General features: G+C 41.1%; 1 protein-coding gene across 1 annotated transcript in view; it reads left to right on the forward strand.

The window, feature by feature from the left end:
• Positions 1 to 27,161, forward strand: part of LOC139294518 (pro-neuregulin-3, membrane-bound isoform) — a 293,581-nt gene that overhangs the window by 70,210 nt on the left and 196,210 nt on the right. The gene's annotated exons all lie outside the window — the stretch shown is intronic.

Consider the following 27,161-nt stretch of genomic DNA (forward strand, 5'->3'; position numbering starts at 1 on the left):
ATTAGTCATTTGTTTAAATGCTTAAAACTACTGAAGGAAACTCGGAACATTCATTAAATGCTAAGCAAGTAACAGAAACTATGATTGCAGAGACACTTGCAGTGTGCAGTGAGGCCGCTCCCTAACCTTAACCAAGTAGTTCCACGAGCCTAAACCGAATAAATCCAGTGTTATAATGGGGGAATGTGTGTGTGTGTGTGTGTGTTAATGTAACAGCAAGCCAGTTTCTCCACTTGTTCATGTGTTTATCAGCAAGCTGTTGGTCTCTATCCCCTACATCAGCACCTCTGGGCAGCCAGGGCCACCCCTAATCCATACTGTCCTTGTCAGCCAAATGCTAATGATGCTGGAGCCTAGTCCGTCATCAAGTCCCCCAACCAGCCACCACCCTCCACTTGCATCCCCTCCATCTGTCATGCAACCACCCCACCATTTACATTACCAATAATTTGAAATTGTTCACAACAAGCCATCCTAATGAATCAATGGAGGTGAAACATGGAGTGAAACAGGCTCAGCTGTGCCTCCCTGCTCCATCTCCCCCCACCACAAACACCTGCACTTCATTTTAGACTGATGAATGAGATAACTTCAGAGCCAGGTGTAGCGTTAATATCACTAAATTGAGGCAGCAAGAAAGAATGTAGCATAGGCCTAAATACAAATTTAGGTGATCAGAAATGATCGATATGTATACTAAATAACGGAATTGAAATGATTTATCATCGTCTTCCTCCTTATCATGCCTCACAGGTCATTTCTAAAAACATCCCTGAACCCACAATGAATGGGTGAATGGGTTGGCAATTATTGTCATGGACCAAATACACACATATACATACACACAGGAGACTGACACTCATGTGTTTGACAAATGGAGGGATTCTGGGGACAATTGCTCAGGGCGTAAAAACACATCTTAATATATATCCACAGATAGCTGGCAGGTAAATGTATTGCAGTACTGCAGTACAATATATGCTGCTGGCAGAAAACTGGTAGTTGAAAACATATTTAGTACTTTAATATTTACATGCTGGTGTGTGTTTACAGTTGTATCAGTAACTACTTGACCTAATGCATTTTTCAGCGATTGGAATGTTTTCAAGGATCTGGCATTCAAGAAATGATTTATTGATGTCTTTTCGTCAATACAATCGTATTTCAATCAGAAGAAAGTAATGGAAAGCATGAATGTCAAGTGAGTCTAGGATTCAGAGTTTGTGATATAGACCACATCATGTGCGTAGTTGTTCTTTAAGAGTGGTGGACTTGACAAAGTCTGAGGTGCATTGGAAATCAGACATCCCGAACTGCAAGAAAAGGAGTGGAAAAGACAGTCAAAAGCTAGAAAAATATATTCTCAGGATATTCACAGGCGTCACTGCTGTAACTGGTTCCCAGAGCATATGGAGAGATCTGACAGGTTAAATATAGTGTAAACTAAGAAAGCTGGAATAACACAGTGAGACAGAAAGAAAGGAAACTGAAAAAAAGTGACAACATGGGATAATCCCTGCCTCTCAAACTAAAGGGTACAGGAGAAAAGTGCAGCCTTATTGAACCTTTGTTAAACCTTCATTGCATTACAGTTTAATATCTGTGGGGCAAATATCACCTGCTGCTTGGAAGCAGAGAGATTATGTGATCAGTGGATAATTATATTAGTATTTAGTATACACTTCGACATAGATATTTTTTCTCCTTGGTGTACAGGAGCAACCGGCCACAAAATTAAAATTTCTCACCACATCTCTCAGCAACCTAATTTGAATCATTAAGTCCACAGAAAGTCAGATGGAACAGAAGAAGCCTGACAAACTGCCTGTTACTCCGACTTAGACTGTGATCAATCTGATCCTGCATAATTAAACTTTATAACAGACACCTAGTCAAAATGAAAGCCTGAGATGTTGCAGCTTCCCTGCAATACAAGGTCACTTTTACACGCACACACACACACACACACACACTTGCACACTGTGTATAAAGAGACCAGATGGACGCTCTACACCAGCTCGCCTGCATACGGCACTCATGTGACCCTGGCCACCTGGGCTCCGGAAGGTGACAGCGTGTCCCCGTAGTAATATACACACACTCACATACACACATATCCACCTGAACACTTGTGCGTGCTCTCACACACCTGGACACATAATAGACAGACGTCCAATAGTAGCTCGGTACCAACCTCCTGGTGGCCAGTGGACCAGGAATTGGAGTTGTGTTGCTCAGTGTTTAGCTTCCCTAAAAATCCCCCTTCACATGAATGATGTAATGTTGAATAATTGGCCAACAAATGTGCTGGTGCATGCAAAGCACATAGCTGTATAATGTGCACTAAGATATTATCCGTCGCAGGTTGAGGGAAACATTTTTGATCATGAAAAAGTTGATTTGATTATAGGAAAATCTTTTTTAAGCTATCACAGGTTAATGAAGCACTCAGTGCTCATCAATACACTGAAATTAGGTGTGAAGACACATTTTAATAGTAGAAAAGGAGCATGATTGTCATTGCTTCATACTACAGCCACAGTGGTTTCAGTGGGTCCAATTAAAAACAGTAGCCTCCAGGAATTAGCAGATGTGTTAGCTAACTATTAAAGATACAGACGCTAATATTTTGAAATAATAACAAACGGCAAAACATTGAGAATATATACATCTTGTTATTCATTCATTAACTCATTAATAGAGGTATATGTATAAAGAAAAACTGTTTATTTGTCCTTGAAGCTAAATAATTATCTTAGTTTTTGCTCCATTTGCTAAGCAAACTCTCTCCCGCTTCTCGACGAAGATGTCACACCCTTCACTGCACCACATCACATATTACACATCATGTTTGCCACTTTCAATTGATGCGGCACATAAAAAAAACTCATACATAATTCAAAGCTCATCACTCTATAAAATGTATAGATGTTTCAAAGGGTATCATCCATTGTTGATGAGGTACAGTATACTTTGTGCATGAGCTTATATAAACTGTGGGGGGAGGGGGCCTGGGTTCTGTTACTGCTGCAATTTGAATATTTACACTGTTGTGTAGAAAACTTTAGTGACACATGTACAAATGAAGCTACAATAGGCACTGTGGTCCCACTGGTGGTGCACCATGCTCAAAAGTAATTTGCTTTTTTTCCCTTTTTTGTTGTTTTTCTAGTTTAATTACAGAGAGTGATTGGGTCTCATCAGTATTGGGTTTTGCTTTGACTGACTGTCTATCACTGGTGATATTAAGTCCTGTGCTATTTCGTCCAATTAAAACATAGACAAGGCAATTCTTTACTCAATAACTTATTAAACTAAATTAAATCTCTTACTTTCACTCAAGGTGCTATCACAAACAGAAATCCATGGATTCACATTTAAATAAGGAGCACTCACAGATTGTCTTCTTGGAGAAATTAGTTAACACTAACATTAATTCTAACTCAGTAAAAGACTTACAGACATACGAAGTGCCAGAATAAATTGCACTTGTATGATAAGACGTGTGAGGTTGTAAAATAACAATAGACAAGAATAGAAAAACACAAAAATACAAATGTGGATTAGAAATTTCTGCCTTTGGTTGTAATATTGGTGGAAAGTAACTAAATAGCTTTACTCTATTGTACGTTAATACTATTTTAGGGTATATTTTGTATTACTTTGTGCTTCTACTCTACATTTCAGAAGAAAAGATACTTTTTACTCCACTGCATTTATTTTAGGGTTGTAGTTAGGGTTAGTAATATTGCTGTTTAGGATTTTACATACATTGCATATGATTAGTTTGCAAAACATGAAACATCATAACTAAAATAATGCTTTAAAAAACCTCATTAATACAATAATATCAACCTTAACAGTTCCTAAAGCGCTTTACAGATTGGTCTCATTCAGCCATTAACCAATAATTAATTATAGGAAAGTAGACTGATCTGATATGTCCACCCCACCCAAGCACATTTTGCTTTTCATCTAAACAGATTTGCAGTACACATTTGCAGCCATCTTGTTAAAGCCTCGATCCTATAACTGAAGTCCAACTTATTTTGACAGTTTTGTATTCTCTTTTTTGTTGTACCAGGCAGCAAACAGCTTCAGTGTGATTGTGTCTATATGTGTCACCCACAGTCTCATTCCTCAAACTTACAGCCAAAAATGGCCATCTGTGCATCTGTGTATGCATCCACAGGGATTAGGAGTGGAAGTGGAGAGAGAGAGAACTATAGTGAGGAGGCCACACTGAGAGCTTCTGTCCTGGCTTTCAGGGAGGATAATGACAGCGCAGAGAGCACAAGTCTTTCAGTGTGGTCTATTTTGCCGGCACTGCAGGGAAATAAAGACAAATTGGTCCAACAATCTCTCCTTCCTTGCATGTCCAATCCGGCGTATACTTTCATCTTGTCTTTTTGAAGCTTCCTGAAATGCTCTCTTTCTCTGTATTTCTCTCCATATGCAACTAGGGAAGTCACTTGATCTGACACGGGAGTGTTGAAACACAGATTAATACAGCCAGAAAAGGCTACTGTTATAGATTCACTGGTGGTTTTATCTCAGGTATGTATGTATGCTGAAATCACATTCACCTTCTGAGACAAAAGAGAGCCATTTCAACATTTTAGTGCTAAAATTATCTTGACCTGACCATTGACTTAAAACTGTACTAATTAAATCACCTCAGTCCCAAATGATTTTCCGCTTTTGTTAATGATGTGAATGAGGTTAAGAAGTCGTTATTATGGACTGCAACCTCAAAGAAAAGAACATCGACTTAAATACTGTATGTTCACTTTAACTGGCCTCTTGGTGGCATCACTGGAGCTGTTGGGGGTAAAAAGTCTCGGTCAAAGGTATCTCAAAAGAAATATCACTCAGTCACTACTCATACCCACAGTCTAGCTTTCTAGGGTTAGTTTGCCACGTCCTCTCACTGCTGACCGCATTTGGACTGAAATTCGTTCAATCTGAGTAGATACTCATGTAACTAGAGACCATCTTGTGATGGGATCACACCAACATGTTGATGTTCTGACCCATGAGTGCTCAGCAGTCATTACTGCTGCTTATTACACGAGTACTCAGTACTCAGGCAACTTCCCTACTTCCTACCCCCTTACTTATGGCGCCCTTGCTCGGACCACACCCATCTTCAAACTATGCCTTCATTTTGATGTCAACTACATGCCTGTAAAGTTTCCCACAAGCATACCAAAGTTGACTACATCTTGGACAGTTGTGACACTATCACGCTGACAAAATCCGTCCGCAGACAGACATAAGATAAGATAAGATAAGCCTTTATTAATCCCTCAGCGGGGAAGCTGGCATTGTTCCAGCATCATACAGGATAGCGCAATAGAGACATAAGTAGAAAATCAAGACATGATAAATAAAAACAATAATGAAAAATAATTTAAAAAAAGCTACTAAAACTAAAAAACTGTAATTTACCAATTTACTGATTTACAAATTTACAAATTCACAGAAAGAAAGAAAGAAAGAAAGAAAGAAAGATAAAGGGATTATACTGGATCGCGCATAGACATATAAACACATGGAAAAGTAAAAACTCAAAACAGCTCCAAGACCACAAGATGGATTCTAGTTTCCTCTGTCAACACACACACAGTAAAACTGAAAACCTAATAGTGATCAATCACAGATACACAACATATACTTCACAAGTAGACCTGTGTGATTTAAAGGGCTGCCTATGGGATTACAGTTCAGTTGGTTTAAAAAGGTAAACACAGACTCAGAAAGCAACACATTTATGTCGTCTCTCAGAGTCAGTCTGCATTGATAGATTTGTAGAAACAAGCACATAATGTGCTCTAGAAATGCTTCAAAAAACACTGGCAGTGTGGATTGCCGTTTATCTCCTTGCCACGAAAGACTGTTATAAACATTGAGGGTGCATTTCTGATAATGTCTATTTCCTGTATCTATAAATGTTCTCACTCTAAGCAGAATTTACAAAATCTCTTCCGGCTGAACACTGAATATCTGATGAGAGGGAGAATAGCAGAGCAGAACACGCAGCTGGGAAGTGAACACAGTGGAGGCAAGAATAAAAAATTACACAGAAAAGATAATCGGCTCTTTGAACTCATTCATCAGAAACCTGTGGACTCCTTTGGGTTCCACCTGCTGTTTGCTGTAAGAGTTGGGCGACTCCCTTTCACAGACAGACGGAGGTGAAAGGCAGGAAGAGGGAGTGAGCTGTTAGTAAGAGGGGACTGGAAGTCCTTTCTTACATGAAAATAAGTTCTGCCTGTTAGCTTGTGGCGCTGATTTGGCAAACGTCTGCCATCCATTTTTATTTCTGGCAGAGAAAATTACATGAGGAAAGAACACAACGTGAAAAACAAAATCAAGAAGTACTGTGAAAACCATGTTTAGTACACAAACTAACTCTGCTCAGTGTTTCCCTCTGTGTTTAATCAAGGTGTTCTCTTGTCCTGAATGTCATCACCTGGGTTGGTTAATTGGGGCTTGTTGGTTGGTTGATACGTTTGATGCAGCGCTTGCTGTTGCTAGTGAAGCTATTTTGATGTTAGCAGTGATGGTGGAGAACACAATGACCCACACTGAGCTGAAAGTACAGGAACAGTTGTCACTGACCACTGACGTGTGTGTGTTTGCCTCTGTTTGTGTGTGTGTGTGTGTGTTATGGCGAGCCAGCTAAGAGGTACATTTGAGATTGAAAGCAAAGCACCAATAACAGGGTTTGGTTCCAAAATAAAAACAAGTTGTTTATTAGAGTCTGTGGGGGAAAACAAGGACAGGGCCAAAATAACTGCATCCCAGACCACTTTATTCTCCTAAATGGGGGACCATCAATGCTGGAAGCACTGGCTTGTCTTCATTGCTGCCATCCACGGGAGAATCAGCAGCTCTGAGGCTGAAGACTTTCAGGTCCAGATTTACCAAGATTGAACTATAAGCCCACACTTTTGAAATTCTGCTGCATTTGTGGCGAGTGCATAAAACACGAAAGCAGACGTTTCGTCCAAAAAGGAAGATAATCAAAATCTGTGTATTGTTTGCAGAGTTGGTACTAATGTTTTTTCTCATTCAGAAACAAATTCATGTGCATGTTGATTTGCCAACCTTGCTTAAGTATGATAATAATGTAATTTACATAGAATTTACATATGTATGACTGTGAACAGCCCAAAGTAGCTTTATTACTTGACTGGCGCTATAAGGCATTAGGAGTTTTTTTTTTTCAGTTTGATGACACTGCTGTAGTGAATCTGGGCTTTGATTAAAAAATCCTAGTTGAAGGCCGATGAGCATATATACTGAACATACACACATTTCCACATGTGTGTCTTCGTGCTTTGCTGGGAGGCTATATGACCACTGAGTCATATTTAATTACCATTACAGTGATTGTATGTTATCGTTTCAAACCACAGCTTTCAAGGGCGGACAGCGTGTCGACATTAGGTGCCTTTAAGCCATCAGCTGAGGTAAACTGCATGAACTTACAGAACAATGTAGAAGATAATAACCTACACAGTCGCATCACAGCTCATTGATGAGTCATGAATGCAGGAAATCACTCTTTCTTTCTTACTGAATTCATTAAGATGGTGATTCCTCATGTTTTATTTTACAATGAACATCTATAAATACGTTTCATACACTCATTTTCTGGGCTTTGCATATAGTATCCTGTATATTAGCTCTTTTGGAAGAGTACTTAAGACTTTAAGATGAAGATAAAACATGGTCATTTTTCAATGACAAAGCAATGTAATGAACATTAATTATTCAGGAATATGTCACAATGCATGTGCAAGTGCTGTCTTTCTTCACTCACCTTTACTTTCTTCTAAGACATATTATGACATATCTGGAAGCTGCTAATGTACCCAGGAAAGGAAGAGTGCAGGTGTCAGAGCCAAAGTGCTGTCGGGTTCTCAATGAGGATGAAATGAATGGAGGGCAGAAGTCAGCTCTAGGACAAGAAATAAAAGAGCTCAGTAGAATATTTCTTTATTGTTTGATTGTTATCTTATAATAAGTGCAAAAAAATGAATTGTGGGGGTGAGGCTTCATCTGACCAATCACTGCTCTTTATTTTGAGATTTAAGCTTTTTTAAAGCTTTAAAGCTTTTTTGTGCGTTCTTTAAAAACACTGAACTTTCATCCACACGATGTCAGTCTCTTTCATTTTAACAAAATGTTCCTTCGTAGAGTTTCGATAAATTCAGCGTAGGATTAAGCCTGTGATCACGAGCATCACCACGGCCTCGGCTGTCGCAGTGTGACTAGCCTACCGCAGCAGCCGTGGCAGATTTGCACAGGATTTAAAGCACTGACAACTTTAACAACCCTTACAAATTACTGAACATTGTCAGGTAGTTGTCCTAACAAGGCTTTGACATAGAATGGCTGCCGTGTGATTTACTTTTAGCAGATCAGCCTCTTTTTTTGTCTTCGTCATAGTTGGAGTCAAACTCAGCAGCCAGCTGTAAAGTGCCAACTTTCAGACGGCACAAAGCAAGCTGTGAGTTGACCTGGATCTTAATAAAATCCTGATGAAAGTAGTGACACAGATGCAAAAGTGCACTCAGATTTAATGCTGGGAAGAAAATTAGAGAAGAGAGCCTCACATTTTAACTGTGTGTGGATTACTTATCGTTTCTCTTGACAAGAGTCATATTTTTTGAATATTCGTGGTGTTATTTGTGTGTCAGTATTAATACATCTTAAGGTGCCAAACACACACTGTTTCTTCTTAGAGAATATCTCTGGAGAGGGAAGGTTCAGGGTTTTAAGGTGTGTTCTTTTGATGACACTTCAGTAGTAGTCCTGCTGGTTTTTGTTGCTCCTTCAGAGTCAACAGAAGACAAGGCTGTGTCTCAATCAATCACTTCTATTTTCACTCTATTAATAATAAAAATAAGTGATAATCAACAAGCGCAAATTAAAAAACTTCACAGCTTAATTCTCAATATTTGAGCAGCAGAAATGATATACAAATGTAAAGGATGACCGTTTTAAGAGCTGTTTGCATTTGCAGGCCCCCGGGTTTAAAGTTTACATAAAATAAGGTCTGCTGCTTACAGTACATGGACATATGCATGGACCCACAGGGGCCAGACCTCAGGACTGGAACCTGCAGCCAGCTGTCTGCCGCTGGGCTGCTGGCCGCGCTCCACCTCTGAGCTCATCGCTAACCTCATCCACGCGCACATTTACACAGACAAACAAAAGTACACAAGCATGTGAACACACACTCACAGCGTCCGCCCGCTGCCTTTGGTGCCTGTGGTGCTGTATTTGGATTTGACCATCTGTTCAAGAGTCACCTGACAGGTGTAGGTGCAGCTCTCTCTCTCTCTCTCTCTCTTCTTTTTCTCTCCTCTTTGCCCTCTACTCTTGCTGAGGATGTGAGGAAGTGTCACATTCATCAAAATTTACATACATAGTCAATTGTGGGGTCATTTGAGCACACACACACAATCATTCTCTGTCTCTCACTCACCCCTTAAAGCCCATTTCTCTCCGGTGAAGTGAACTGAAGCAGTCGCTGCGGTATACTAGTTTATGATAACGCACGATGTGTGAATACACAATTTAACAATCCAGTGAAGGCTGCAGCTCACTGAACCAGCTGGACTGCTAAACTATGGCTGCTGAAACATCATACATTGTGCACTACAACCAAGGCTTGTTTATCGGATTTTATTAGTTTTCACAGAAAAAAACAATTGAACTAGTTTTCACCTGTATTGTATGAACCCATGCATCCAGATGTTATTGTGTTTCTTGCTGCAAGAGATCATTCTTTTTAGTCTACAGTAAACAACGTCCTCTACTGATGAGCAGACCTTAGAACATGTTTCCAAAGAGCGAGGACAGAAAAATAAAAATTGCATTTTTATTCATGCAAAGTTGCTGATCCCTCCCTATTTTGTGCTACAAAAGTATTTTCTTTTTTTTATATATTCAAAACAAAACACCAATAAATTCCCAGGTTTAAAAGCTAAAAATAAGAGTATCAAAATCAGTGTGGTACAGCAGACAGTCCCTCAGTTGGTAGGCCTCCACGACAGAAACCACTCACTCTGCTGTGACTCTCTTGAGCAACAACACTGAATCCTCACCAGATCCAGAGGCCTTCCTCTGCAGCTGACTGTGTACTTTGAACTTCCTGTGCCAAGAATCAAGCGACTGGGGATCGTAAGATTTCCCATGATTGTTTACTTGTCTGTGTTGTATTTCTGTCCCTGCTAAAATAAAAGACAAAAATAGTTATAAAGCAAGAATTCATAAGGGAAACAAAGAGGAAAGGAAAGAGGGTAGATGCTAGGAAAGATGCTAAAGTCAACAGATGGAGGGAAAAGAGTGGGAGACAGAAGAGAGGAGGCAGTCAGAGAGCGGAGAGAAAGAGGATTTCATCTATATTATCCCTGAAAGCCAAAATTCTGTTGATCTGCATTCATGCAAAGAAGATTAGAAATGTGTAAAATGAAAAATACAAAAGCAGGGAATTGTGAAACACTCATGTACATAAATGAAAAGAATGGAAGTATGATTTTCTTTCTGCATAAATTAAGAAATATCAAGCTGTAATCGCGTGAACACTACAACAAGTCCAACTAACTTTGTTTGGATAGTGGCTGTTTTGTGTTGTAGTGTCAGAATGAACACCATGGTGCTGATTGATGTTGTTGCCCGTTATTTGATTTCTGAAGACAACAGGCACCAGTCTCAAGGTCTGCAAAGCACCTTTAACTTTCGGTTATTTGCAGCGATAGTAAACAGAGCGAGGACAGAGGAGATAAGGTAGCGTGGGCTCAAGATATATGCTGCTGAGCTCTCTGCGCCTTTGGACGAATCACCTGTGCTGTGGATTGGGAAGAGATGCATGGGGAGCTTTGCATTCATTTAGTAATCCCTGCTGCTGGCACGCTGACTATTATCACACTCTGATTCTTCAAAGACTGGTTCAAAGAGAGAGGCAGAGAGAAGGAGATTTATTTGGAATTATTTTTTTTCTGTTTGCATCTTTTGGAGGTTCTGCTGTACATACATGTTTATCTTGACGAAGTCCTCATGCACACACACAGTTCATAGTCATTTATATATAAGTGCTAAAACATAACAAGTAAGTAGTTTTCATGTGATATGTATGCAAAAGTTTTGTATTCTTACAACATGGTGGCAACAGTTTAGGGAGGGCCCTTTCCTGTTTGAACACAACATTACCTTAACCCCCACTTTGGTGTGAAATAACTTGACTGACAAGCGCAAAGTCCTGACCACAACCGCTTTGGGTTGTACTGGAACGCTGACTGCGAACCAGGCCTTATCGCCCAACGTCAGTGACTGGGAGCAACTACCTGCAGCCAGGTTCCAAAATCTGGCAGAGGGGTAAAGGCCGTTATAGCAGCAATCAGTTGTGGGAGTAATGTTCAGGTGTCCACATGCGTTGTTCATATTTCCACATACCTTTGTTTAGTTATGATGCCCATGTATGAAGTAGGAAGTAGTATGGTTTCATTTCAATACCTTGTGTGTTGACGGGGGTCATGTGACAGCACACCTGTGGCTACTGTCAGTCAGATGAAGAGCAGCGTGCTCCAAATGCCTTTCAGTCAGAGTTGAACTGCTTTTCTGAGGTGTATTGTTGCCACGTGGCCGGCAAAAGAACAATCTCTATTAAGGCATTACCTTACTGGTGAGACTGTACGGTTAAACTCCTAATAAAAACCGATAGTGAAAAAAGTAGTGTCAGTGTCTGGGCACCAAAATCTAAAAACACTGAAGCAGAGAACCTATAAGAGCATAAGACTGAAAGAGGTAAAGAAGAAAGATGTGTCGGTGTAAAAATAGCTTTGTGATAGTGCATGAGGCTGACTCTGACTCACTGTGGCTGCCCAGCAATACCCTGCCTTCCCCCAGCAGACACACATGTACGCACATAAACTTTATCGATCCTTCAGAGAACGAACAATACATCTTATCAAATGCAGCTCAGTAAAACAAAAAAAGGAGAGAAGGTGGAGCAGAATAAACAGACCTCTGATGAATAAAAGGAAGAAGGGAGCAGAGGGACGTGAAAAAGTGCACTGATGACATAACCAGCTTAATATTTAAATGTGCAGACGTCCGTCTGGCTGTTCATGCAACGTTTTCAGATGAAAAATTTAGACGTTGGACAGTCTTATTTAGCAGTGTTGGAACAGACTTTTTTTTTTTTATTTCTACTCAATACCGCCTTAATTGGTTCTTGAGGTGAGTGTATCTGGTCGATCAGAGAGAAAATGTTTAATTCATGAGCAATAATAGAATATGGAGTATGTCTGACGGCATCCACACAGAGCCATACATGTGTGGCCTGTTCATTTTATATTCATAGACACACTCTCAAGCACTCTTGGCCACTAAACAGCTGCTAACAGACACACCAACAAGAGCATATAAACACACACACACACACACATACACAGGATCGGGCTGACTCAGCAAAACACACCAAGACACCAAGTCAGTAATTTAGGGCAGCGCTGTTTTTTGCTTTCAGGTCCTCTGGAGAGGAAAGTTTTAAGGCTAAACTTAAGTTGAGGTTTAAAAAGGACGGCTGCTAAAGACTTAGTTTAACATGAACACCTAATGAACAGACATAATGACTGAATCAGGTGTTCACTAATGTGCAACGAAGCTGCAACAAGAGCTGCTGTCCAGGTTGCATGGACGTAAACAAGAGTAAACAAGAGTAAACGCTTCACTGGCAGAAAAACACAGGAAACTAAAAACGAACAGAGTTCAAAGACATTATGTAAAAATGAGAGTGGGGTGAAAGTGTGGTGAATAAAAGAGGCAGAAATGACAAGAGAAGAAGAAAAGAGCACTGGTGATATAATCACATTAATATTTAAAGGGCAAAAGTCAGTGAAGCTGTTTGTGTCGCATTTTAGAGACGAAAAGACAGGACAGCGGAAACTAAGGCTAAAGTGCACGAACTGTGGATCTGTCTAGCCTGAGCTGGAGTGCAATCACGAGGACAGCTACTGATGCCGCTTTTCTTCATGATCAGACACAAAGTCTTACTGTCTAGTGAATATATGGACTACTATAAGGACGATACAGATAAGAACTTTCTGGGGTATTTAAAATAATAAAACATCAGATAAGAACATGGTTAAAACTTTTGGTTTCCAAGTTATTGACTAGAGATAGATGACTGGACACAGTCGAACACACATACTTACACAGACATTCAAGGGCCGCTTTCATCAACACCAAATCAATTCTGTCTGGTCACCGCTGTATGAACAGAGGACCTTGATTTCAACTTCAAAGCCTGAATGAGAAAGCAGGAGAGTGAAGCAGTCAACGAGAGTTGAAAGGATCACATCGGCTGTACTGAGCATTTTAACTAATCTTTAATGTATATCTGCCTTTTTACGTTATGGCCTCTTTTTCTTTTATCAAAGATATCATCTAGTTTTCCCCTTTAGTTCTTAATTCTACCACTTTTAGTGTGTTTTTGAGGATTAACTTATTGGCTGCTCTTGATTCTAGTCGTCTCACACTGAATCCAAAACTTCAGCACAGTCTTCAGGTTTCAGTTGGTTCACAAGTTTAATCCATCTTATCATAAACAAACTTAGTTGTCTGTGACATTTCACATATTGGCTAATTAGCCACCGTGCTGGGGCGACATCATGTAATACACAACCACATAAATGCTGCTGCAGCAGTTTCCTTTGAAGGGATTTTTTGCACAATAGGGTGGCCTAAAAAACGAGAAGCCAGCAGAGAAAGTAAAGAAGGGAACATTTGTCCTCTTTATTATTCATGGGAAAACAAGTGGTTTGGTGGAATAAGGTTGTTTCTTTTTTTCTAAAAGGATGCAAATAGCTTCTCACATTGAAAACAGTGAAAAAATGCATCTGCTTCAGTGGAAGGTAGGATTTAGCACAGATTTTCAGCTGCATTTGTCAGAGACGGATGTAAAATTCAAGCCTTGAATAGAGTACTGTGTGTCAAGGTAAAAAGAGAGTAAAAAGAAATGTTTTCCATTTCTGAAGACTGTTTCTGGACTTTTAAGGATAAGAGAGGATTAGTTTTTGAGAAAGAAAGTTTTTGAGCAGTAGGACCTTTGGAAGATGGAGGAGAAGGGAAAAACAGGAGGGGAGAGAGAGAGACAAAATGTATGTGCTTGAGTCTTTAAATGTTTAAATATACCATCTCTCTCTGTCTCTTCCTCCATCTCTCTCCTTCACATTCTCTGTCTTTCCTCAGAGGAATTAGGTGACTCAGAAAGCAATTAAAACTGAATTGCTGCTGCTAGACAGAGGAGGAGGCAGAGGAGGAGAGCGGGGAGGTAGAGAGGGAGGTGAGGAATTGGAGATTGGTACAGACGAGAAGCGGAATTTCAAAACAGCCGCCTACATTATCCTGCTCATTAAAGACTCAGATGCTTTCATATTAGAGAGCTGCTTTGGAGTGTTGCTGTCTATGCCTGTGTGCATAATATGCGGGCGCATTCATGCCTATTTGCGTGAGTGTATGTGTACAAATTTCCGTACTCTTAATGTGCATGTGCATATACAGTATGTCTTTGTCCATGGTTGTTTGTTGATATTTGGGAAAATGTTTGCTTATGCAAATCAGATATGAATAAAATCCTTTGAATATGCACGTTGTAGTTACAGCGAGTTCCTCTCCTCAAATCTGTGTGTGGGAGAGATCGGCAGCTGCAATATGAACTTGCTGCCATAAGCCCCTGATGAAAAATAAAGCTGAATGCCTCCCTGAAAATACCTCTATAAAATATATACGTTTCATAATTTTCATAATTTATTGACTTTCACTGCAAAATACCCATATTTAGCCATAGAACCCATGGAACAGATCAGTTTAACCCTTAGCACCAGATTGATAAAAGAAATCCCACCTCATCTTCTTATATCCCTGGAGGACATTTTCCTTATCAGTTCATACATGGACATACATATACATCAGCTATGTATTTAAAAACTTTAAATATACAGACATAAATTCTCTAACACTTTCAAATGATGTAGCTTTCTTTCTCAACATGTCAGAGAACATGAAACGTAGCCGTCAAATGGCACGTGATGGCATTTCTAAGCAGCCTAAAATTTTAATTGACACTTGAAATTAACTTCTCACTCACTCTCAGGAGCGACCTGTTCTGCACACCAATCCTCACACTTTGCGTGTGAGTGTATCTGCGTATGTGTTCGTGTGAATTCATGCATGCGTGTTGTCTCCCAGGTTGTTATCTGTTTGATGTGTGATCAAAGGCCCGTTCAATTGGGATGAGCAGCTAAATAGACCAATCTGGTTCTGTGTGTGAGTGTGTGTCTGAGTGGTGGTTGGGTGTGTATTTCGTCAGAGCCCACGTCTGTTCTCTGCACGATATGTATGTTCATATTGTCTGCATAAAGTGTGAGCTCTGAGACATCCTGCCCAATGCCGTGACAGGGTCTTGTCTGGGACGTGATCCCCTATCCGTATCTGTGTATGGTTCACTGGCTGCAATACACACATGCACACAAGCACACACAAACACAACAAAACAGTTATGGATGCACTTAAAGTATCAGTCTCACAGATTCTGGGGACATTTCCTTCTATATATAACCAGGTAGAAGAAAATGTGTATGTTCGAATGTGTGTGTATGTCCTCTCAGCATATTGAATCTCATGTGCTTCATGGATGCTTCGGTTGAAAATGAATGCAGGAGTAATAGTTTAGGAAGGAGTATACCATCAAACGGCCCACTGACAGAAATCCTTGTTTCATATTGTCTTTGATTATAAGACACTAAGCTGTGTTGCTCTTATGTGAGAAATTGTTTCTTATAGTTTAAGACACATTTATATATAATTTCCAGTGATCTCAGATCGTGAAGCCCCTGAGGCTCGATACATAAAAATTGACTTGACTTGACTAAACTGTAGGAATATACCTTTCAAGTTACAAAGTAATCTACCAGGAATGCGTGTTTGCATGCATTAGATGACGATGCATTGTGAAGGGCGAGCCTCCATGTTTGTGTTTCATCAAAATGGATGAAGATGAATGATGAAACATCTTCAAGTCCACATGACTAGTTGAGGTTTGAGAGTTTGCGTTGGCTTCTCTGTGAGCCTCTGCAAACTGTGGTTACCCATAACACCCTTCTGTAGGTCTGTGACATTTATGTGTATGTTTGCAGGAGCATAACTCCAGCCTCAGCCCTACTAGATGTCTTATGATTACGACCTTTGTACTGCTTCACATTTTAACCATGTATATATTTTGTCTGTACATAAACATACCTGGCTTACATTTTGCAATAAAGTCAAATTTACAACAGAGCGGTGTACACTGTCAATGAATCATTGGCCCTTCTGCTGTTTGTATTGAGGTGTAAATCTGGATAGATTTGTTGTTCTGCTTTCTGAGGCAGACTGATATTAATGTGGCCAAGACACTAGAATTATTACTCTGAATACTCCCGAGTAGACATGAGGGACGTAAAAAATAATGTGTTGTGTTGCACTGTGACTGCTGCTGCTTTGTGAGAAGTGTTGCAGTGTGTTGTGGTTTCATGTGAACAATCAGCACAGTGGCTATTAACACTGTCCTTTAGGAAAACTTAGGCAGTTGGACACACACACACACACACACACACACACACAAGAGACTGGGATAAAATGAGCACAGCTTTATTTACTCTCCTGTTGTAGATGGGTGTACTTACCTCACTGTGGTTTGGGATTTATATGTTTGTGTGTGCGTGTGTGTGTGTATGCAGCTGTATGAATATTGTTATTTCTATATGTATATTTAACTGCATGTGAGTGCATGTTAGTGTGTATGTGTGTGTGTGTGTGTTGGTTGTTGTGTACTGTCTGAGGAATAAACCTGCTTACATCTGCATTCCCTCCCTGTTTCCCACCACCGCTGATTTCTGCACATGATTAAACAGGAAGACAGAGGCTGAGAGCGAGAGCGAAGAGCTTTAGAAAGGTTGAATCATACACATAAGCCCTTATGCAGTTCAGTAACCCTCACAGTAACCCATGTGGGACAGCTGTGCTCTTTAAACACAAGTCACATAACCATTAAGACCAGTTGGAGTCTGCTTGACAGACGAGGTTTAACGCCAAATCAGAGACCGGGAAACTGAATTGGGGCTTGAGTGAATGGGATTGAAAACAAGGTGGGGGCTCTTTAGTAAACATTGATAATGAAGGTCGTCAAAGTAAAGTAATATTTTACAAATGTAACACGTGTGTGTGTGTAAGTGTGTCTGGACTGTAATGTCTGTGTGAGAGTGCACTAGTTCCTCACAAGCTGAGTTTCAGTTGAGGTAAAGTCTAAGGTCAGGTATGCACTTGTTTTGGTTCATGGTATGGAGAGAGTCCTCATAAGCTGAGTAATACAAACTTGTGTGTTGCTATGTTCACACACTCATGAGCACAGTGTCTGTCAGATAACCTGGCAGAGCAGATTGTCGCCTGCTAAACGGAAACTAGGATACGCTCCCTGCACACCGACGAGCCAATGATATCACGCCATCCCACTTTTTCGGTTGATTTCAAAGGATTGCAGCATCCGCTCTGCCTCGGGGCCCTCGGGGTGCAGAACAAGACATCCGAATTACAGATCAGCAAGAGAGCTGAACTCTAGAAACAAGGCCAAGACTTAGTCTTCATCACAAGCTGTCTGTTAAACATTGCAACAGCTGAAGTTAATTTCAAATATCACTCAATTTGCCTCTCCTTCTTTCGCAGTCCATCTGAAGTCAATCACGATAAATGAGCCTTCCACTTAGCAACAAATGATGGCGCAGTATGCTTACTTTAATTGTCCTTGTCCATCACGTTCTGTCCTGTTATTTATGACTTTGTAGTCCTTCTTGCTGACTGGTGGGTTGATCCCAGATGATGGTCAGTTGTGCTCTGCGATAAAATCCATCAAACGTTGAGTTTCTCCCTTCATGTCTATCCAGGCTCATACTGATGGGCAGATTAGAGCTCTTGTACTGACAGTAGCCTTTTGAACATGGTAAAATGATTTTTGATCTTACATTTGACCGTAAAAAATCTTGGCTTGATGTTCTCGGTCTCATATCACAACTATCTTGATTTCTTTGTACAGCATATTGCTTTCCAACAAACTCATAATCCAGTTAAAAATCAGCGTGAACACTTTCAGATTTCTGCATGCTCAGGCACCCACCTACATTTGTGATGTAATACAGCAGTTATCGCCAGGAAGTCACTGAGGCCTTCTGATAAGGGCTTGTTTGCTGTACCTCTATCTAGGCTTAAAACTAAAGGAGACTTTGCCTCTTGGATGTAAGGTCTTTGGACACTGTGAATACCTAAAAAGCAGCTAAAGACCCACCTCGCAGTCCTTGTATCTAAATGATCCATATGAGCCTTTTCTAATCAGCAGCTGTGATCTGCTGAATCAAGAGTTAAAGTATATTTACGTCTAGTTGGGCAACTAAAATGTTTTGGACAAGGTTAAAGAGAACTCAAGGTCATAGACAAAGGAAGCCAGCCTGTAATGCTTAGTGGAGACAGAATCAATAGGACAGGACATGACTATTTGCTGCATTGTGAAGACATCACAGTACTTCCTGCTGCGACACTGAAGGGAATCACACGCAGGTGGTTTTAGGACACTCTCTGCACATTGTTTATGTATCCTGTTGTCTTTAAGAATCCATCTGGTACAGTGTAACACTGCAGACTACACATAGAAGCATCTTCTAATATTTTCCCCAGATTCCCAGAGACCAACCTGTATAGGAATGTGCACTATATTAGTATCAAGGTGCTCAAAATGAGGTAAAATGCAGGTGTGCTTTACCAAATCTGCACCATTTTATTAAAGTTATTTAATCCAGCCTTGTTTGGACAAACTTTACTACATTAAAGTTAAAAGTTTATGCCCTATAAAATGATTTTACTGAAAGCCCACCTCCCATCACTTTGCAAGTAATTCATTGTCATAAGAACAGCAGCTTTCCCTGCACTGATACATACAGTACATGAGGCTGGTTTAGAAGGTAAAATCAAGAGCGTGTGAGTGAAGAGTTTCACATTCACATAGTCTAAATTACAGTGTCAAAGAGCTAAAAGTAAATGGATATTCAGGGCAGGGGTAACACTGACAGTCTACTATTTTCTTTCATTTACATTTGTGGGTAAAACAAATGCAGGACGTCTGACGCCCACATGAGCTGAATAAGGCAGAACTTGCAACTGAGCGAAGCACTGAGAGCTGCTGTATTGCTTGCAAGCTGCATTTACACACATAGGGGTTTGGCTCAACACTGTGTTGGCAGATGATAGCTTTCTCTATCTTATTATTCCTCCCCTAGACTCTTTGCAAAGAAGAGATTATGCAAATACACACTTTCTAAAGTTTCTCACTGCCTGATTCTTTCTCTCTCTGTTTTCCTTTTTCTTGCTATATCTGGGTCTGTGTAACTAGGCCTCTCATTCTGTCTCTGTGTGTGGAGTGCATGTTTGCCATGGCAGCCTAATACATATACACCTTCTACAATGTTTGTCTAAATTGGTAATGATGAAAGTTGTATGTATGTATTTGTTCAGTCTTCATTTGCACACACAAAGTCAAAGAAAAAGAAAAGTACACAGCCCTTGTTTAATCCTACCACCACACTAATTCCTGATGTTTTCCTTGCTTGTGATGTTCAACACGAGGTAGCTGTGTGTGTGTGTGTGTGTGTGTGTGTGAACTTACACACACAAGTCTTATCCAGTCAACAAAACGTGATTAGAAATGCCAACACGTCATTAATGTGCATCAATGAAGTTAAAATCCTCCTCAGTATTAGAATATGACAACATTACTCTGACATTTGCCTTTTTTGGTACCCATTCACGTTGCTTCTTTCTCACCAAACAAAAGGGTTGTGTACCGCAAACATTTCGCCGGCATTTTCTCCTTCAATACAGCTTCATAAGCTTTTTTAAATCAGTGGAGACGTGCTGTCATGTCCCTGTTGTGGAAGGTGTATTAAATCTCATGAGGAAAAAAGGAAAGGATTGTAGCCAAGCTTTCCCACACAAGTCAGCCAAAAGGAGCTCATCCCTGACAGAGGTGTTTGAAAGGTTATGCCCCATGATGCAATGGTTTCAATTACTCCTTCGTGTTCATTGCACAATATTTCAGAAATATACTCCATCATGTTTTTGTTCTGTACGTGTGGTTTAAATGCCAGCACAGCGGAAGTCACATTTTGACTTTTCAATAAAGTCTTCTTTATGTGTTTGCAAAAGTATTTTTTGTTCATTTTATGGATAAATCTGGTAGTCTTGAAGCAGAGTTTGTGGAACTCCATGTGGTTTATTGGATGTATATTGGTGGTAACTTGTCTGGTAAAAAAAAAAAAAGCATTTTTAAACACATTGGCACTGGATGCATAAAAATGTCATTGAATGTAATTCGGGGTTTGCAGAATCATGCGTTTGTTGGCGTTTGTTGCTGTTCTAACAATGCATAAAGTTAAACAGTTAACTGGATTGAACATCTATTTTTGATGCCATATTGTGATTTTAATATCTGTAAAATATAAAAGATATTCTTACTGATATTAATTTAAGCAATATTGCCCGGCCGTAATTATGATATAAACGTTATTTAGATCTGTTTAATGTCTAATGTTTTTCTGATCTTGTCCTTTCTTTCTTCCTTTTGCTTTCTGGTCCTGCATAAATCTTACTCTCTACCAAACAGGTAAGTGATGATTTCTATTTGCTATATGTGATTTCCTTCTATCCATCCATCCATCCGTTGTATCTCTTGCATCTTTACATGGTCATTGCACAGGGACACACTCCCCTCATCTGACTGAGCATAAATCTGTGTTCAGTCTTGCAGTGCTGTGTTCAGCCAGTGTAATAATGCATGGATGGTGTTGCTACTCTAGCGTGCAGGGACCCAGCGATATGCCAAGGCCTGTGTGTTTTATGCCCCACGCTGTCTAAATGGCCGGCAGCCGCCGCCTCAGAGGATGAGGCCTTGCCTTGCCCTTGCTCCACTTTACCCCGAACACAATCACAACTTCTGAAGCGAGAGGGAACGAGAGAGGGGAACTGATGGAGAGAGGTGGTGAGGGAAGATGAAGGGAAAGTGATGTTTTTTTCTTTGGAGAGACAGAGAGAGAGCAGCAGGCCATCACACACTGCACCGGAAATTAATTATTTTGCATATCCGCTCGGAGACACACATCAACATCCCACCTCGCAAAAATGTCAGCGCAGAGGCTAGAGTATGAGATCAGCACAGCCGGAGCCATGCAGCAAAGGTTAGGAATCCTCCTCAATGAGAATTTCAGTAGTGATTTAGATTTCCTAACCTTGGTGACTTGAAAGTGAATGAGTGCAAAGAGTGAAGGAGAACAAGTAGACGGAGGCAGACAGAGCCCAGCAGGAGGGGCAGATGTGTGAAAATGGAGGGGGAGGACAGAGACCGGGCACAGTAGGTAACAGAGGAGGGTGTATGAGAAGACACAGAAGTGAGAAACAGAGACAGAAGGAGAGAGACAAAAATAGTTCAGCAGAGAAGGAACAGATGCAAAAATGAAGACTGTGAGAGAGAATTCGGTCCAAAGGAATAGTTCAACATTTTGGGGAGTGACAGCTTGTTCACAGTACGTGAGTAAAGCAGTGGTTTTAGAGGGAGTTGCGTTCAGGAACTATTTCTGTCATTATTACATTTCTGTTTATGTATGGATTAAATGATCAAAACACAATGTGTGTGTTAAACTGTTTTTAATCTTCTCATCTCACTCGTAAAAAAAGAGTGAAAAAGAGTATTTCTGAAGATGTTGAACTACTCCTTTAAGGGACAGGAAGGGCAGCCACAGAGGAATAGCCTGAAATGGAAAACACACTCACGTATGCAAGCACATACACAAACTCGCTAACCCTGCCTCTTAACCTCCACAGTCCTCTCCTTTCTCCTTCTCTTCCTCATCTTTTCTTCGTGTTCTTCTGGCTGTGGGGTTTGACACATGAAAGGGCCTCTGTGCATCTTTGCAGGGTTTTTTTTCATCCATAATTGATTTGTGTCACATAATGAGGGAGTTATAAAGCGGAAATGAGCAAGTGGCCGAGCCAGCGGGTCCGATACGGTTTCAAAATAGTTACGGGGGCAAATTTCTAGAAGATCTTGCCCCAGAGGATCCCTCACTGGAATCATAGAGGGAGCACGGGAGAGAGCAAAAAGAGAGAAAGAGAGAGAAAAAGAGGCCTAGCAGACTTTCTGCACAGGGGTGTTCGTAACAGGCTTGAAAGAGATCTGTCCTTTTTGGCGACAGAGGGCCTGTGTCAGGGTTGTGTCGTCCTTGGGGAGGCAGCCTGCAGGGGTTGCACAGCGAGGTGCCAATCTTATTTGCAGAAGAAAGTTTCAGCTGTGCAAACTGGACCACTGAGCCACTGGACTGACGTCACCTTTACAATGCCTTTATTGTCGTTGCATATTGTACAACGAAATTGGGCTGTTATGACCAAGTGAGTGTCGATAATGTCGCTGTGACGTTTCTGCTGACTTTTTACCCAACCTCTTCAAATCCCAAACATAAATGGGGATCAACTCCCACACTTAACATATACAAAAAAAAGTGCCCTTGAAAAAATTAGCGTGGGAATTTGGTCGCTACCATAATGGTACAATTTCATAGTAATATTCTGGTAGTGACCAAATGCCACTGTATTTCCACTGTACCATTTTTATTTATAAAAAAACGACCCTGCTTTAGAGCCACGTACCACTGCACCATGTAAAAGTTTGGAAACTACATTGCTGTACCACCAGTAGCATTGTCAGTATCATGGTACATCAACAGCACCATTACTAGTACCATGATGTACATATTTTTCCATGGGTAGTACCATGGAGCATTGCTGGTACAATGGGAAGTACCATAGTAAAACTGAAAAATACCACCCACTACCACCATAATACCATGGTGTTTTTTAATAAGTGATAAATTGCCAACGCCTTGCTTTGTGGGATTAGCTGATGCAGGAGAGAAAGTATAGAAGGAAGTACATAAGAATGAATATGAACTATGAGAACTTGTGGGTAGATCACCTCAGAAAATACAGTCTGGACTGAGCAGAGACAAAATAAATCAAACAGCATCTTCAAACTGCAAAATCACGATCAGATTCAGGCAGGCAGACAGATAGAGAGCATGCATGAAAATTCAATGAGATTGCATCACAGACAGGGATTTGTCTTGCTGGCACAGGAACACTGTTGCTTTTCAATGAATGCATTGTTCATTTGTTTGTTTATCCTTATGAAAGGCAAATGTGTAGAGAGCTTAGAGACGACTTTATCCTGCAGCCTTGAGATGGTTTCATTTGGTCACCAAAATCTTTATCTCTCACTGACCCTCATTCTTTATCTCTTTCTTTCCGTGTGTGTAGAGTAACAGCGGTGGACAAAGTATTTAGTAGTGGTCCTCACAGGTCGACTTGATTCCTCGTAACCAAGACCTGACCTGGGACCTGGGAAGTCGGGCCAGCTCCAAATTATATTCTGTCCAATCATGTTTGGTTAGGTTTCACAAAAATATTTAGTATGGGACTAACACCATGTTAGCCTTGAGATACATTTGGACCCGGCTGTGCTGCCACAAGTCTGTGCTCTGTCTGTAGGTCCAATCAGCTCTCATCACATCATTATCATCACTGGAAAAAATGTGGTTTTGACCCAAGATGAAGAGTGTGATCTTCCTGATAACCCCTGTGTGGATGGGATGGGTGGGAGGCCGTGAACTCCGCCCATCATAAATGGTAGTTTACTAAACAGAACACAGTAAATGTCAACTGGGGACAACAATTTCGTCCCCAAATAGATAAGTTGTTCCAAAGTAGTTCGTTTGAATCCAGAATGTGACCCCTAAAACGCAGCATAGTTCAAAAACACCTAACCACCCCCCCCCCACACACAAACAGACACACACACACACACACACACACAAACTCGCTGCTTGTCTCTGCCCTCGCCCCATGTGGTAGACTAGGTCCCACGCTTTCCCAGCCAGCATCCCTTATCGCTGCGGGAGCTGCAATCTTCCCCTGCTTTATTTATGAGCCCTCTCAGCAGAGGGGTGAGAGAGGGAGAGAGAGGGAGAGAGAGGGAGAGAGAGAGTCAGAGAGAGTCAGAGAGAGAGAGAGAGAGTCAGAGAGAGTCAGAGAGAGAGTCAGAGAGAGTCAGAGAGAGAGGGAGAGAGAGGGAGAGAGAGAGGGAGAGAGAGAGTCAGAGAGAGAGGGAGAGAGAGTCAGAGAGAGAGGGAGAGAGAGAGGGAGAGAGAGAGTCAGAGAGGGAGAGAGAGAGGGAGAGAGAGAGTCAGAGAGAGAGGGAGAGAGAGAGGGAGAGAGAGAGTCAGAGAGGGAGAGAGAGAGGGAGAGAGAGAGGGAGAGAGAGAGTCAGAGAGGGAGAGAGAGAGGGAGAGAGAGAGTCAGAGAGGGAGAGAGAGAGTCAGAGAGAGAGTCAGAGAGGGAGAGAGAGAGTCAGAGAGAGTGGGAGAGAGAGAGGGAGAGAGAGAGTCAGAGAGGGAGAGAGAGAGGGAGAGAGAGAGTCAGAGAGAGAGGGAGAGAGAGAGGGAGAGAGAGAGTCAGAGAGGGAGAGAGAGAGGGAGAGAGAGAGGGAGAGAGAGAGTCAGAGAGGGAGAGAGAGAGGGAGAGAGAGAGTCAGAGAGGGAGAGAGAGAGTCAGAGAGAGAGTCAGAGAGGGAGAGAGAGAGTCAGAGAGAGTGGGAGAGAGAGAGGGAGAGAGAGAGTCAGAGAGGGAGAGAGAGAGGGAGAGAGAGAGTCAGAGAGAGTCAGAGAGAGAGTCAGAGAGAGTGGGAGAGAGAGTCAGAGAGAGAGGGAGAGAGAGAGTCAGAGAGAGTCAGAGAGAGAGGGAGAGAGAGAGTCAGAGAGAGTCAGAGAGAGAGGGAGAGAGAGAGTCAGAGAGAGAGTCAGAGGGATTGTGGGATTGAGTGAGTGATTACTATATTTCTCTGTATATCCATTTCTTTTGTTTGTTTGTTTTTGTGCATAGTGGAGAGGTTAATGAGCTCTAGTTGGTTACGGTACACATCTCTCTTTGTCCCACTCTCACACATACATACACACTGACACAGGCATGCACACACACACACACACACACACACACACACACACACTCTTACAGCCCACAGCTGAAAGTCAGCCATTCTGCTGTGTTTATAAAAAATGTACAATCAGCTACAGATGAAGCCGCGGATGATTCCATGTTAGATTCTGTATTTCTGATGCTGCTTTGTGCCTGTGGCCGTGTTCCTAATATGTACAGTGCTCCTACATCTGCAGCAGAACTACAGGCACTTAGGAGACGCAACGTCGCCTACACAGGTTACATAACAAACGGCATTAACAGCGCCATCGCCCATCTTACAGGAAACAAACCCTGGATGTTGTGACCTCGATTTTTGTGTTATTACAGGGCTGTGCAAGAATTTAAAGATCAACGCTAGCTTCTCTCAAGTGCGTCTCAGCGTGGAGCTCTTACATCCTGTCTCCATTTGTTTCCCTTAGTTTGCAGCAGAGACAGACCATAATATGCAGTACATGTTTACCCCGGAGATGTTGGAACGCAGAGCTGTAGAGCTGTGGAATCGTCTTGACAGCACTTGTGGTGGGGCTTTATGTTTGTCTTCCTGTGTCACTGGGAACACGAATTATCTTCTTGTTTCCGCCAGTACGATCCAATCCTTTTTATATAAGTGTGAACGCTGCACTTTGGGAGGGGGGGGGGGGGGGGTTGTTATTCTCATTGTTAATCCATTTTTGACAGTTTGCGACATCTAAATATGAATAGTTTTTAAATGCTGTGCTGCACTCTGTTGGAAATCCTCCTGATGTCCGTTTGTTATGTATTTTATTCATCTGATTTCACACATGCTGGCTTCAACACTTGCAGAAATGCAGTATTGAGCCTTTCATACATCAGTGGGAGACAATAGTGAGAACTTAATTTGCCTTCACTTTTTTCCCACATCTCAGTCTTTCAGGTACACGAATGATTTCAACTGCAGAGCGCTAAAGATGTTTTGCTGGCTACCGTAACTAGTTTGCACTGATGTTACAAGAAAAATAGATTTGGCTTATTTTGATAATGTTGCTGTTACAATTTAAAAACATTTATCCATATTTATTAAGAAATACAGAGCAAACTCTAAACATTTTCAGAGTGACACAGTTGGTGATCCTCGCAAATATCAATCATGTTTAAAATGGACGGCTTGCTCCTGAAATGGTTTTGTTGTTTACGTGGAGAATCGACATTCTTTCAGCAAATGGTGTATTCTGACTTGACCATCCTGAATTCACAGCTAAATCAGCTGTGTCTATAAGGGAGTAGGCTTTAGACTTAACCAGACCCCCGCCATGTGGGTGGCATCTCAGAAAACACCCTTAAATGTCACTTTGTTGTGTGCATTTGTTGCTTAGATAGAAGAACTCATTGGCATCTTAAACAATGAAGCAAAGCCTTTCTTGCCAGTGTCAGTATTTTAATATGAATGATATGAACATAGATGATGACACAGAAAACTCCAGTCAGAAAAAGCTTCTTCTTTCACCTCATATTCACCCTCTGACACTGAATCCATTTTACATGCAAACACAACAAAGGCTGTCTCAATACTTTTATCTCTGCTGACTGAGCCAACGCAAAGAAAGCCATGTGACTCAGAGAGAGGACTTGAAAAAGGTGTGTGTGTGTGTGTGTGTGAGAGAGAGTGTGTGTCTCTGAAAGTTGCCCACACAGTGATTAATTTAGCTCTTGTCTCTTTCGCCGCCTCCCAGATGTCACTCACACTGCAACCCACACACACACACACACATTTATGTATAGAAAATTGTTGTCTCACGCTCCCTTTCACTTCAATTTGTTAGTTTGGTTTTGATCAAAAACATGTTGCAAAAGCATATACATAAATAAAGTAAATAATCAAGTACATAAAATAACAATAACACATAGTATGAAATGGATACACAAGTAGATAAAGTACTTTTTCTCTCTCACACGCTCACCCATCCAGACACAATTAAACAATTTCCATTAATTCATGGCTATTTATACATGTCTATATA

The sequence above is a fragment of the Enoplosus armatus genome, chromosome 12, assembly GCF_043641665.1.
Source record: "Enoplosus armatus isolate fEnoArm2 chromosome 12, fEnoArm2.hap1, whole genome shotgun sequence".
In the NCBI taxonomy this organism is placed as follows: Eukaryota; Metazoa; Chordata; class Actinopteri; order Centrarchiformes; family Enoplosidae; genus Enoplosus; species Enoplosus armatus.